Genomic DNA, 13,440 nt, shown 5'->3' on the forward strand with positions numbered 1-13,440 from the left:
GCGGTCACTGACACTGATACACTGAGGCACCTATAAAAATTACCTGTGTGTATATAGCTACCACATCATCACAACAGTGAGAATAAGCATCAATCCAAAACCAAACTATGAGATAAAATTTGTTTTGAAATGTAACTATTTAATTATACATTTTAGTGTACATAAGTAACATGAAACTTAAAAAAAAGCATTTATGTGTATACTAACAGCATGCACTATCATATAAGTGTAATTAAATATAGTAAGGAAATAATAATGATTATAGAGAATAGATGATATCTAAAAACTAATGTTAGAAATGCTTTAACTAATTTTATGTGATCACAAAATAATACACAATTAAATTAAATACAATCAGAAATTTTTTTAATATCATGGTATATTATGCTGATATATATGTTCCAATATGATTTGATCATTAAAATAATTAGAGTTGGTGTTCAGGGAAGACCCCAATATAATGAAGCATTATGAACATGCCTGCAGATATAAATGTTATTGCAAATTGGAAACCTAAAATTTTCCAATAAATAAATGGTGTATACAATGTGATGTATATATTTTTTTATGGATCAATTTGTTTGTAAAAGTGTCTGCATTGATCAAGATAAAATACATTATACAATATCCGGGACAGAATGTATGTTGACGGTGTTCTTTACACGGGGCCTGAGGCTTCCGCACCTCAACCGGTTCAACAAACGAGCCAAGTGTTTCATGATTCTGAAACCTTACAGCATAATAGGCGACGACCTAAGAAACGTACACGCCCTCCATCTACGCCTACGTCGTTATCGGGAGGTCCAGTCAGAGGTATTACAACCGATAACAAGTTCCAGTCCTAGACCTTATAACGTCTCGCGATGCGACAGCGGTGTCTGGACCATCAGACCCGTCTGACAAAACCGGAAGATCTCAGAGAGATAGCGATGATGTCACACCACAAACAGCACGCTACTACGTCATCTATGCAAAGCTCGGATCCTGAACTTGACGAAACCCACGTTAAACAAGTATAGAGGTTACAGGAGGGTAATACCTCATTAACTATATGTAGCTGGAATGTCCAGCGCAATTTAAGACTTAAGCTGGAAAATATAGACTTTTGTAATGTATTTAACAAAACAGATATTGTGTTTTTGTCAGAATGTTGGTTAGATAATGACTCCAACCTTGTAATAGATGGTTTTGAATTTTGTAAGCCAGTCATTAGAGCAAAGTGTAAAGGTGGAGGTATATCGTTTGCTTACTCAAAGCATGGCTTTGTCCGTTTGTGTCAGTAGAAATGATAGAATTAGATAGTATTATGTGGATCAGAATAGATGGCTCTCTCTTTGATGATAAGAAAGATGTTTATGTGGCTTTTACCTATATTCCACCAGAGAGATCTATTTTCTATGGTTCCTATGATGAAGATATATTCCAGGTGTTAGAGAATGGGGTTGGTCATTATAGTGAGAAAGGTCATGTTTTTGTTATTGGTGACTTGAACAGTCGGACTGGAGTAGAACCAGATTTTATAACATTCGACAATATGTATATGCACAATAACATAGATAGTTTAAACGACGGCTTTATATCTTATAACGTAGAACAGACTGTCCCTGAACGTAAATCCGAAGATATACGACTTAATACGTTTGGACGTAGTCTTATTGAACTATGTAAATCTACCGGTTTAAAGATTGTCAATGGTCGTTCATCTGGAGATAGAAATGGTAAGATCACGTTTTATAATACACATGGTACAAGTGTAATTGACTATGTGCTTGCTGATATAATGGCTTTGTCAAATGTTACCAGTTTTAGTGTAGGCTGCTTTAATGAATTCTCAGATCATGCACCTATATATGCTACCCTGAATTGTCAAAAGACAATAAGTGATAAATGTAATTGTTGCTCAGATGATATTAAGCATCCTGTCATGAATGTAGTCTGGTCTCATGAGGCCAAAGAGAATGAACGTATTTTAGAAAACATGCATCTAATTGAGAGATCTGTAGATCAGCTAAGTAATACTAAGGAAAGAATCGACGATTGTTTGGATAATTTTGTTAAATGTACACGTTCTTTGTTTGATCAGTTTTGCTTACGTCGACGAGAAATAGTAAACTGTACTTGTTCTTGTCATTGTTTAAAGTCTACTAAGAAAGTACCTGATAAACCATGGTTTGATGATAATTGTAGGCGGTTATACTCTAATTATAAATCTGCTCTGACTATTTTTAATAGAGACAGATCATTCACTAACAGGATAGGTCTATCGGAGGCTAAAAAATGTTATAAGTCATTTGAAGCGAAGACTAAGCGTTCTTATATGAGAATGCAAGGTAACATGATGGATTTACTAAAGCGCAATAACCCTAAGGAATTTTATAAAACCTTTGCAAAGCGGAATGTCAGTAGTGTTGGAGATATAACATTAGATGAGTTTTTTCTTCATTTCAAGAGTCTTGCTGGAGATCATATCACGTCTGACACTGATAGTAGCTTGGATGGTAAAAATCTCGATAATGTTTTTCCTGAATTAGACGTGGATTTTGAATTAGATGAAGTTATTCAGGCAATTAAAGGTCTGTCTAGAAATAAGTCGGCTGGTACTGATATGATACTAAATGAGTACATGATTGAATATAAAACCATTTTTGCACCTGTTCTGTTAAAATTGTTTAATAGTATTATGGAAGTCGGATATTTTCCCGATTCCTGGGCTCAAGGTATAATTATTCCTGTATATAAAAAAGGTGATAAGAACAATGTAAATTAACTATAGAGGTATTACATTGATTAGTCATGTAGCAAAGTTATTTACCAGTCTTTTGAACAAAAGGCTGTTAAAAATGGAGCGAATCTGTATCTGCTGTTACAGATGCGCAATTTGGTTTTTAAACCCGGTTTCGGTACTCGTGATGCTATATTTGCATTAAGTAGTCTAATTACTAATACTTTACAACAAAATAAAAAGCTTTATTGTGTATTTGTCGATTACAGTAAAGCATTTGATAGCATTGTACATAATAAGCTTTGGCTTAAACTATGGCGATGTGGAATTAGGGGTAGATTGTTGAAAGTGATTATATCAATTTATGATAATGTAAAATCATGTACAAAATTAAGTGGAAAACTATCTGCAATGTTCGATTTACATGTCGGACTCTTACAAGGGGAATCTTTGTCTCCGATACTTTATTCTCTTTTTGTTAATGATATAGAAAGTGAATTGATAAACTCCAACTGTCAAAGCTATCAACTGCAACTTTTAAATTTGTTCATACTTATGTATGCTGACGATACAGTTTTGTTTACTGAAGATGCTACTGACCTGCAAAACATGTTAGATTGTCTGCAAAATTATGCAAATAAATGGAGTTTATCTGTTAATATAGATAAAACCAAAATAGTTGTTTTTAGAAAAAGTAAACGTCTACAGGCTAATGAGTACTGGACCTTTCAAGGAAGGGCTATAGATATTGTTGATAATTTTTGTTACTTGGGGCTAGTTTTCAATTATAATGGGAGATTTACTCTAGCGCTTAATACTTTAGCATCACAAGGAAGAAAGTCATACTATCTCCTTAATAGTAGAATGAAAAAATACATGCTTAATGTTGAAACAAAATTATCCTTATTTGATACTTATGTTTCATGTGTGCTTAATTACTGTTGCGAGGTATGGGGCTCGCACCCAGCACCTAAGATTGAATCTGTACATCTTTTATTCCTGAAGAGTCTATTGAATGTGAAAAAAAACAGTCAATAGTTCTATGGTGTATTTTGAGACTGGAAGGTTTACTTTACATATACAGCGTAAAATAATGGTGATGAAATATTGGTTAAAGCTATTAAGAACAGATAACTGTATTTTAAAGTCATGCTATAATGCTCTATTTGAGCTCATTATGAAAAAGCCTAATTATAAATTAAATTGGTTGTATGATGTAAAAAATGATTTAGGCAGATGTGGTTTCAACAATATTTGGATTGCTCAGAATGTAGATAATGAAAAACACTTTTTGGAATTGTATTCACAGCGCTTGCATGATATATTTTATTCAGGAACTGCGTTGCGCATTTGACGTGTCTCCTAAATGTGAAATTTATAAACATCTTGTTGATAACTTTGAAATTCAATTTTATTTAAAGAAGCCTTTGAAATCTAAAACTAAACAAATATTGAGTAAATATCGCATGCAAGCCCACTCTCTGCAAATTGAAGCTGGCCGTTATAACGCCGTTCCCAGAGGCGATAGACTTTGTACTGTTTGTGACAAAAATGATGTAGAAGATGAAATGCATTTTGTATTACTATGTCCTGCTTATTCTGAGTTACGTAAAAAGTTTATAAAAACTTATTACCACAAACACCCAAGTGTATATAAATTAATTATGTTATTTTCATCTAAAAATGTAAAGAGCTTAAATCTGTTGGGAAATATTTGATCCAGGCAACAGAAAAAAGGAAAATTATCATTAATCAGCAGTAGTATATATATCATACTCATGTATTAATCATTTTGTTTAATTTGGTATGAAGTATATCGGAATTATCCTCCGCCATCTTGAAACATAACAACGATCATTGTATTATGTATTTGTGTATTGGTTAAACCTATATGCTGTATTGCATTTTGGAAAATAAAAAACTTGAAATTTGAAACTTGATACAATACCATGATCAATAATTGACATTAATTTGTAATACACATGTAGAAGAAAGGATATAATTATCAGGGATTATCTCAGGGCTATATAGCTAGCAATTGTTTTTATCAATACCACACAACAATTAATACAATAGGTGGGACCTGTTTTAGCATTTTATGGATGCAGACACAAAGGCAGACAGAAGATATTGGATGGGGTTGAACATTGAGCTGCCAATATATGAGTTTTGAAAAATTACCTGTACAAATTTTTATAACATCATTCAGGGTTTTTTTGTGTTTGATATGCGTCAACATCCGAATATCTACTATAATAAATAAATGAATTTGATAATCAATTATAATCAATCAATCATTATCATTTTTCAATGAAATCATCTTTAAACTAAAATACTACTGTAGGTACATGCATGTATGGTGCTCATAAAATATCTTAGGGGAGATTGTAAGTAAATATCTTTAAATCCAATTATGGAATGCATATATCATAATTTTACGTGTACAAATAATAATTAAGAGTTCAAAATGAATTTTGGCAGTAAATCAACCACTGCAACAATCATACAGTGAAATGTGTACTTATATGCATTAAAACTAATTAGGTAAAAAAAAATGTGGGTGTGGTCTACAAATTCATTTCACATTCCACAGTGTTATTTAGTAATATTGTGAATGGACTTCTGCAGGTATGTTTCATCTAAACCTGCATAGATCAAAAACATGTTTATCTTTCAATCTGAATGATTTTCACAGCATCAAATATTTCACCCCGCTATGGACCATATAGCTTTAAGATTTGGAAAGCATATATATATATCATTAATTCAATCCTCAGTATGTTTTAATTGGAATTTTACAAACAGGGGGGATAAATAAGTGTGTTATCTAGGGGGGGGGGAATACATATCTGATGTCCATGCATGCATAGAAAAATAATCTAGGGGAGATAAGTGTAATATCGAAGGGGGATACATATTTGATGGTTATCGAGAAAATATCTAGATAGAAATTAGTGAATATCTAGGGTGGGTACATACATAATAAATGTATTTGATGGCCATAGAAAAAGTATCTAGGGGGGAGATTAGTATAATATCTAGGGGGATACATATTTGATGGCCATCGAAAAAGTATCTAGGGGGAGATTAGTGTGGTATCTAGGGGGGGGATACATATTTGATGGCCATTGAAAAAGTATCTAGGGGGAAATTAGTCTAATATCAAGGGGGATGCATATTTGATGGCCATCGAAAAAGTATCTAGGGGGAAATTAATCTGATAACTATGGGGGATACATATTTGATGGACCATCGAAAAAGTATAAAAGGGGGAGATTCGTCTAATATCTAGGGGGGGGGATACATATTTGATGGTCATCGAAAAAGTATCTAGAGTGAGATTAGTGTAATATCTAGGGGGATTACATATTTGATGGCTATCGAAAAAGTATCTAGGGGGGATATAAGTCTAATATCTAGGGGGGATACATATTTGATGGCCATCGAAAAAGTATCTAGGGGGAGAATAGTGTAATATCTGGGGATAATAGTGATCAATATGGCCATCGAAAAAGTATCTTGGGGAAAATTTGTGATATAAGATGGGGGGGATACATATTTGATGGCCATCGAAAAAGTATCTAGGGGAAGATTTGTGATATCTAAGAGGGATACATATTTGATGGCCATAGAAAAAGTCTAAATTCAAGGGGGGATAGTATGATATCAAGGGGGAATACATATTAAATATTAACTAATCTCCCCCTAGATACTTTTTCGATGGCCATCAAATATGTATCCCCCCTAGAAATTACATTTATCTCCCCCTAGATACTTTTTCGATGGCTATCAAATATGTATCCCCCCTAGATATTAGAGAAATCTCATTCTATATACACACTGTACTTCTTTTATGGCCATCAAATATGTATCCCCCTACATATAATACTAATATCCCCCTAGATACTTTTTCGATGGCCATCAAATATGTATCCCCCTTGAATTTAGACTAATCTGCCCCCTGGATACTTTTTCAATGGCTATCAAATATGTATCCCCCTATATATCTATTACTAATTTCGCCCTAGATACTTTTTCGATGGCCATCAAATATGTATCCCTCCTAGATATAATACTAATCTCCCCCTAGATACTTTTTAGATGGCCATCAAATATGTATACCCCTTGAATTTAGACTAATCTCCCTTGGATACTTTTTCAATGGCTATCAAATATGTATCCCCCCTATATATCATACTAATTTCGCCCTAGATACTTTTTCGATGGCCATCAAATATGTATCCCCCTAGATTTTAGAGAAATCTCATTCTATATAAACACTGTACTTCCTTTATGGCCATCAAATATGTATCCCCCCTTGAATTTAGACTAATTTCCCCCCGGATTCTTTTTCAATGGCTATCAAATATGTATCCCCCCTAGATATCATACTAATCTCCCCTGGATTCTTTTTCAATGGCTATCAAATATGTATCCCCCCTATATATCATACTAATTTCCCCCTAGATACTTTTTCGATGGCCATCAAATATGTATACCCCTTGAATTTAAACTAATCTCCCGTGGATACTTTTTCAATGGCTATCAAGTATGTATCCCCCTAGATATTAGAGAAATCTCATTCTATATACACACTGTACTTCCTTTATGGCCATCAAATATGTATCCCCCCTTGAATTTAGACTAATCTCCCCCTGGATACTTTTTTCAATGACTATCAAATATGTATCCCCCCTAGATATCATACTAATATCCCCCTGGATACTTTTCAATGGCTATCAAATATATATCCCCCTTATATATTAGATTATAATCTCCCCCTAGATACTTTTTTTCAATGGCTATCAAATATATATCCCCCTTATATTAGATTATAATCTCCCCCTAGATACTTTTTCGATGGCCATCAAATATGTATCCCCCTAGATATTAGACTATAATCTCCCCCTAGATACTTTTTCGATGGCCATCAGATATGTATCCCTCCTAGATATCATACTAATCTCCCCCTAGATACTTTTTCGATGGCCATCAAATATGTATCCCCCCTTGAATTTAGACTAATCTCCCCCAGGATACTTTTTCGATGGCTATCAAATATGTATCCCCCCTAGATATAAGACTATAATCTCCCCATAGATACTTTTTCGATGGCCATCAAATATGTATCCCCCCTAAATATTAGACTTATCTCCCCCTAGATACTTTTTCGAAGGCCATCAAATATGTATCCCCCCTAGACATTGGACTATACTCTCCCCATAGATACTTTTAGGTGGCTATCAATTATGTATCCCCCCTAGATATTAGACTAATCTCCCCCTAGATACTTTTTGATGGCCATCAAATATGTATCCCCCTAGATATTACACTCATCCCCTCCTAGATACTTTTTCGATGGCCATCAAATATGTATCCCCCCCTAAATATTCCACTAATCTCACCGTAGATACTTTTTTCGATGGCTATTGAATATGTATCCCCCTAGATATTAGACTAATCTCCCCATAGATACTTTTTCGATGGCCATCAAATATGTATCCCCCCTAGATATCATATTAATCTCCCCCTGGATACTTTTTCGATGGCTATCAAATATGTATCCCCCCTAGATATTAGACTATAATCTGTCCCTAGATACTTTTTCGATGGCCATCAAATATGTATCCCCCCTAGATATTAGACTATAATTTCCCCATATGTACTTTTCGGTGGCTATCAAATATGTATCCCCCTAGATATTTGACTATAATCTCCCCATAGATACTTTTAGGTGGCTATCAAATATGTATCTCCCCTAGATATTAGACTTATCTTCCCCTTGATACTTTTTCTATGGTCATCAAATATGTATCACCCCTTGATAGTAGACTAATCTCCCCATAGATACTTTTTCTAGGGCTATCAAATATGTATTCCTTCTAGATATGACACTTAAATCTCCCCTAGATACTTTCTTGACGACCATGAAATATGTATCCCCCCCCCTGATCCCACATTTCGATAATAAAAGTATCTCCCCCAAATACTTTCTTTTGGTTATTAAATATGTATACTCCATTCCCCAAAGACATCTCCAGATACGTATATAGCTATACTAAGATAAATATAGCCACCATGTATTTAAATATATATTTATTTCAATCTATAAATATTTTATCAATTTTCCCTCTGATGGACATTATCATTATAACTGTACTGTACCTCCCAATCATGATATATTGTATAATTTTTGTCCACACGCACATCTTTTTAATATAAGTATCTCCCTGAGATGTTTTCAACAAAACTGTAGATTTATTTCCAGATTCATGCAACTATATATATATATATATACCTGCATACCTAAACATACATAGTACATAGTAAAAATGGTGAAATCACTACTGACTTGTATTGTAAACCGACGGATTCGCATAACTATCTTGATTTTTATTCAAATCATGCAAAGCATGTAAAGCTAAATATCCCATTTAATTTAGCGTCCCGTCTAATCACAATCGTAAGTGATAAAACTATTTTAGCTGAACGCTTAGAGAACTTAGTTTTTTATCTGCGCAAACAGCATTATCCGCAAGAAGTTATAGATTATGGAGTTGAAAGAGCAAAAAAAGAAGGACCTATTCATTTAAGGAAATCGAATAAAGTGGAATCCAAAAGCAATATAATACCTTTTGTCAGTACTTTTAATCCAAACAACTACAATATTTTTCCAATTGTAAAAGGTTGTGAAGATTACATGAAAAATAGCGACAGAATGAAATTGATTTTATCTAACAAGAAAATAATAAATTGCAAGCGTCAGCCTAAAAACCTTAAACGTATTTTATGTGCGTCAAAATTTGATTCGAAAATGCAAGATACTTCTGTCACTAAATGTATGCAAAAGCGTTGCAAAACATGTGATATTATTATAGAGTGTAAAAATTATACATTCAAAAATTGTTTTAATTTCAAAATTAAAACTAATATGAATTGTACATCCAAAAATGTCATATACGCACTTATTTGTAGCAAATGCTCAGATTTTTATATTGGTCAGACAGGAATGGAATTGAGAAAGAGAGTTACATTACACCGACAACAAACCAAAACAGACCATCTCAGATATTTAACAGTAAAACGAACATTGTCATATGTGTGCTAATGATAATTTTTTTATTTTACTAATATATCAAATGTCCAATTCAGATCTTTTAAAAAGAGAAAATAAAGAAATGTATTTCATTCAACTTATGAAACCTGTGCTAAATTCAGAACGGGACAAAGGAACTTCATATTAGTTTTTATTTCGTCCTCATGTTTTTGTTATTTTCTTCCAGAACCATTCACAATATCTTTATGTACCATGTCATGACGTAATCTTACTATGACGTCATTGTACTATGACGTCATGTTTTACAAATAAAAGAATTCAAACCCCTGAAGACCGGCATGAGCCGAGAAAGCGCTAGGGAGAAAAAACTGTTTTATAGTTGTGTTTTTTTATGTATATACCTGCATATATATAGTGTATATTCTAATATAAAGTTGAATTACAATTGACATACCATTTTACTCTTATATTCACTCATAAAATGATTTACATTGTATTTATCAAATTAGTAAATATATTATCTGAAATATATATGACAAGTTTTATTTTTTTCCAGATCCAAAATCATGCAATGTAATCAATCAATTGGTACATATACATATATATATACCTATAAGCTTATAAATGTGTTTGTATCTATATAACAAAGGTCTTGATGATTGAATAATCATAATTTATATTAATTGAAAATATGTATGCAAGTAATGAGCTATATATATATATAGTTTTAAACATATGGATGAAAACATCAATAAATTGTATCCATTTGCAAGCACAATAAAATCATGGGATGATGTGCCTGTACAGGTAAACATTTGGTAATACCACTGTGTACAGGTGACTATCTGACAGTGCCTATATACAGACACACCTGTACCTTTCACTTATCATTTTGTAAGAAGATCCTAAAAGTTATGAGATCAACTTGTAACGCCATGGTATATTTTGAATTAGGCCGGTATCCATTAGAATGTTTAAGGAAGTACAGAATGATAAAGTATTGGCTTAAATTAATGGTCTCAAATAACTGTATTTTGAATTCCGCTCTTTTATATTTAAGTAATAGCAACACTGGTAATGGTTTCAATTGGATAAACCATGTTAAACATTGTCTTTTTTCTATTGGTTTCGGTAATGTATGGAATCATCACTATCTGTATAACCATAAACATATATTATGTTTGATAAAGCAACGACTATTTGACCAAAGTCAGCATCATTTGAGAGGCTTATTGGATTCCTCATCAGAATGTATATTATATAAGCATATTGTGAATCATTTTACTATACAATACTATTTGACCAAATATATACCTCCGAAATACCGAATTGTTTTATCTAAATTTCGTCTATCTGCTCATAATTTGGCCATCGAAACAGGCAGATATACCGATACTGCTATAGAACAAAGATTGTGCCCTGGTTGCAATTTAGATGTGGAAGACGAATATCATTTTATTTCAATATGTATTAATTATCATGATTTAAGAAAGAAATATGTAAAACCTTTTTATTGGCGTAAACTATCTATGTACAAGTTGATACAATTATTATGTTGCGAAAATATAAGTTATCTACGTAAATTAGCAAAATTTATATTTGAGGCCATGAAAATGCGATCCCGCCTCCAATAATTTCAGCACAGTTATATTAATGTTGTATACTTAACATGTAAGTTATGTAGCCTTAATATAATACACATTTTGATTTCAATGTATAGTACATTTGTAACTTGTCTATGATATTGTACTAATTATATGTGATTGTATATATATATGTATATGTGCGTATTTTGCACAATTCCAATAAGTTGTAAACTTAAGGAAAATAAAGAATTGAATATTGTACAATCAATTAAGCTGTCCGTCCCACCACTAATTAGGTAGTTAGGTAATACCTATAACCAGGTGTAATTAGTTACCTGGCACTTGTAAAGGGACTCCTGGTATATCTTTATGACCATTTGATTCACTGCCAACTAAAATTATAACAATCACTATTGATGTCATGGGGGGATACTTTTTTGATAGGGGGTACTTTTTTGATGGGCAAAAAAGTATCCCCGGATGGATACTTTTTTGATGGGCAAAAAAGTGATGGGGGATACAAATTTGATATGACACCGGTTGTTCCGAATAAACGAAAACGGCCTACATGTAGGTCTATGTAAAATCATACTCTTGAGTAAAAATCTGTCTGTACTGAGTGAAAATGCTTTTTTCTGACAGAGTATTTACTCGTCTTTGTAAAATCATAGACTTGAGTAAAAATCTGTCTGAGAATAGTTTTATGGTGCCGGGCCCTGATGAATGAGAATGGAAACATCATTTTCAACAACAAAGAGAACGTTAACCTTCTAAATAGATTCTTCTGTAGTGTGTTTACTGAAGAGAAAGATGATGCTTCACCAACATTTCCAAACAGAGTAGGTGACGATGAGATTCAAGAAGTACACTTAAACTCCTCGCCATATTAAAGAAACTAGATAAATTAAAACTACGAAATCACCAGGAACAGACGGACTACATCCTAAAGTGATCAAGGAGATAAACAAAAATGAGATACTGATACATCTAGAAATAATCGTCAAAAAGTCCATGGAGGAAGGAAAAGTATGGAAAATGCAAATTTCACAGCAATTCACAAAAACATAAAAACAAACTACTATCAGGTCAACAATTTGGATTCAGGAAAGGGAGATCAACAACCATACGACTATTGGAAGTATTAGAAACCATAACAAACACTCTGGATAACAAAGAACTAGTAGATATCATTTACTTAGACTTAAAAAAACACCTTCAACACAGTTCCTGATAAGCGACTTTTATCAAAATGACAAAATATGGAATCAAAGACAAATTACTAAAATGGATAGATTTTCCTATCGGATGGGAACAACGGGTAGTGATATACGGAGAGGAATCTGAATGGGAAGAAGTGAAATAAGGAATAAAACAAGATACAGGAACATTTTCTTCTAGGTCACAATGGAAGAAACTAGATGCAATTGTTATTAGTGAGTGAGGCCAAAAGAAGAAAACCGTGGAGTGAGAGAGGATGGAGAGCGATACCAATATGATAGAACCACATAAATTATGGAATATGACAACCAAGTCTATATATTACAGACAGTCAGTTTTTTATGTAATGAATATGCTCAGTGATTATACAAAGGTATGCCACAAATACAGCAATTTATACAGAGCTGTTCTGCGTTACATGAATAAACTCTATCTATATTTACATATGTACCAGTTATCTCATGTGTATTTAAACTATCTCCCGGAAAACGAGGTAAATATGGAATATTATTATTTGTGGACCAGTTGAGTACGATTTAGAGGATACAGACATTGATGGTCAAGGTTATTCATATTAACAAGCTTGATAGCTCTTCAATTCTGTATGCTCTAGGTCCAATACGAGGTCTCTCTAGGTATTCCAGAGCTTCGGAAGAAGCTATATTAAGATTATAGCATAGTTGACCTCGGTTGCCTTAAAAGAAGATCAAGGTTGTTTATATTTACAAACTCGATGTCCCTTTGTCCCAGCATTGACCTAATAACAGGTCTCTAGACATCATTGGACTTGAGAAGTTATTTAAAGATTTTAGGGTATCCTTGGTCCATTTGATTTTGAATGAAGGCCGATTTCATTT

The 13,440-nt window shown here is 33.1% G+C and overlaps 1 pseudogene; it reads left to right on the forward strand.

The window, feature by feature from the left end:
• Positions 1-2,895: 2,895 nt before the first annotated feature.
• On the forward strand, positions 2,896-4,624 carry LOC138322965 (uncharacterized; annotated as a pseudogene).
• Positions 4,625-13,440: the final 8,816 nt, after the last annotated feature.

This window comes from Argopecten irradians, chromosome 5 (assembly GCF_041381155.1).
Source record: "Argopecten irradians isolate NY chromosome 5, Ai_NY, whole genome shotgun sequence".
Lineage (NCBI taxonomy): Eukaryota > Metazoa > Mollusca > Bivalvia > Pectinida > Pectinidae > Argopecten > Argopecten irradians.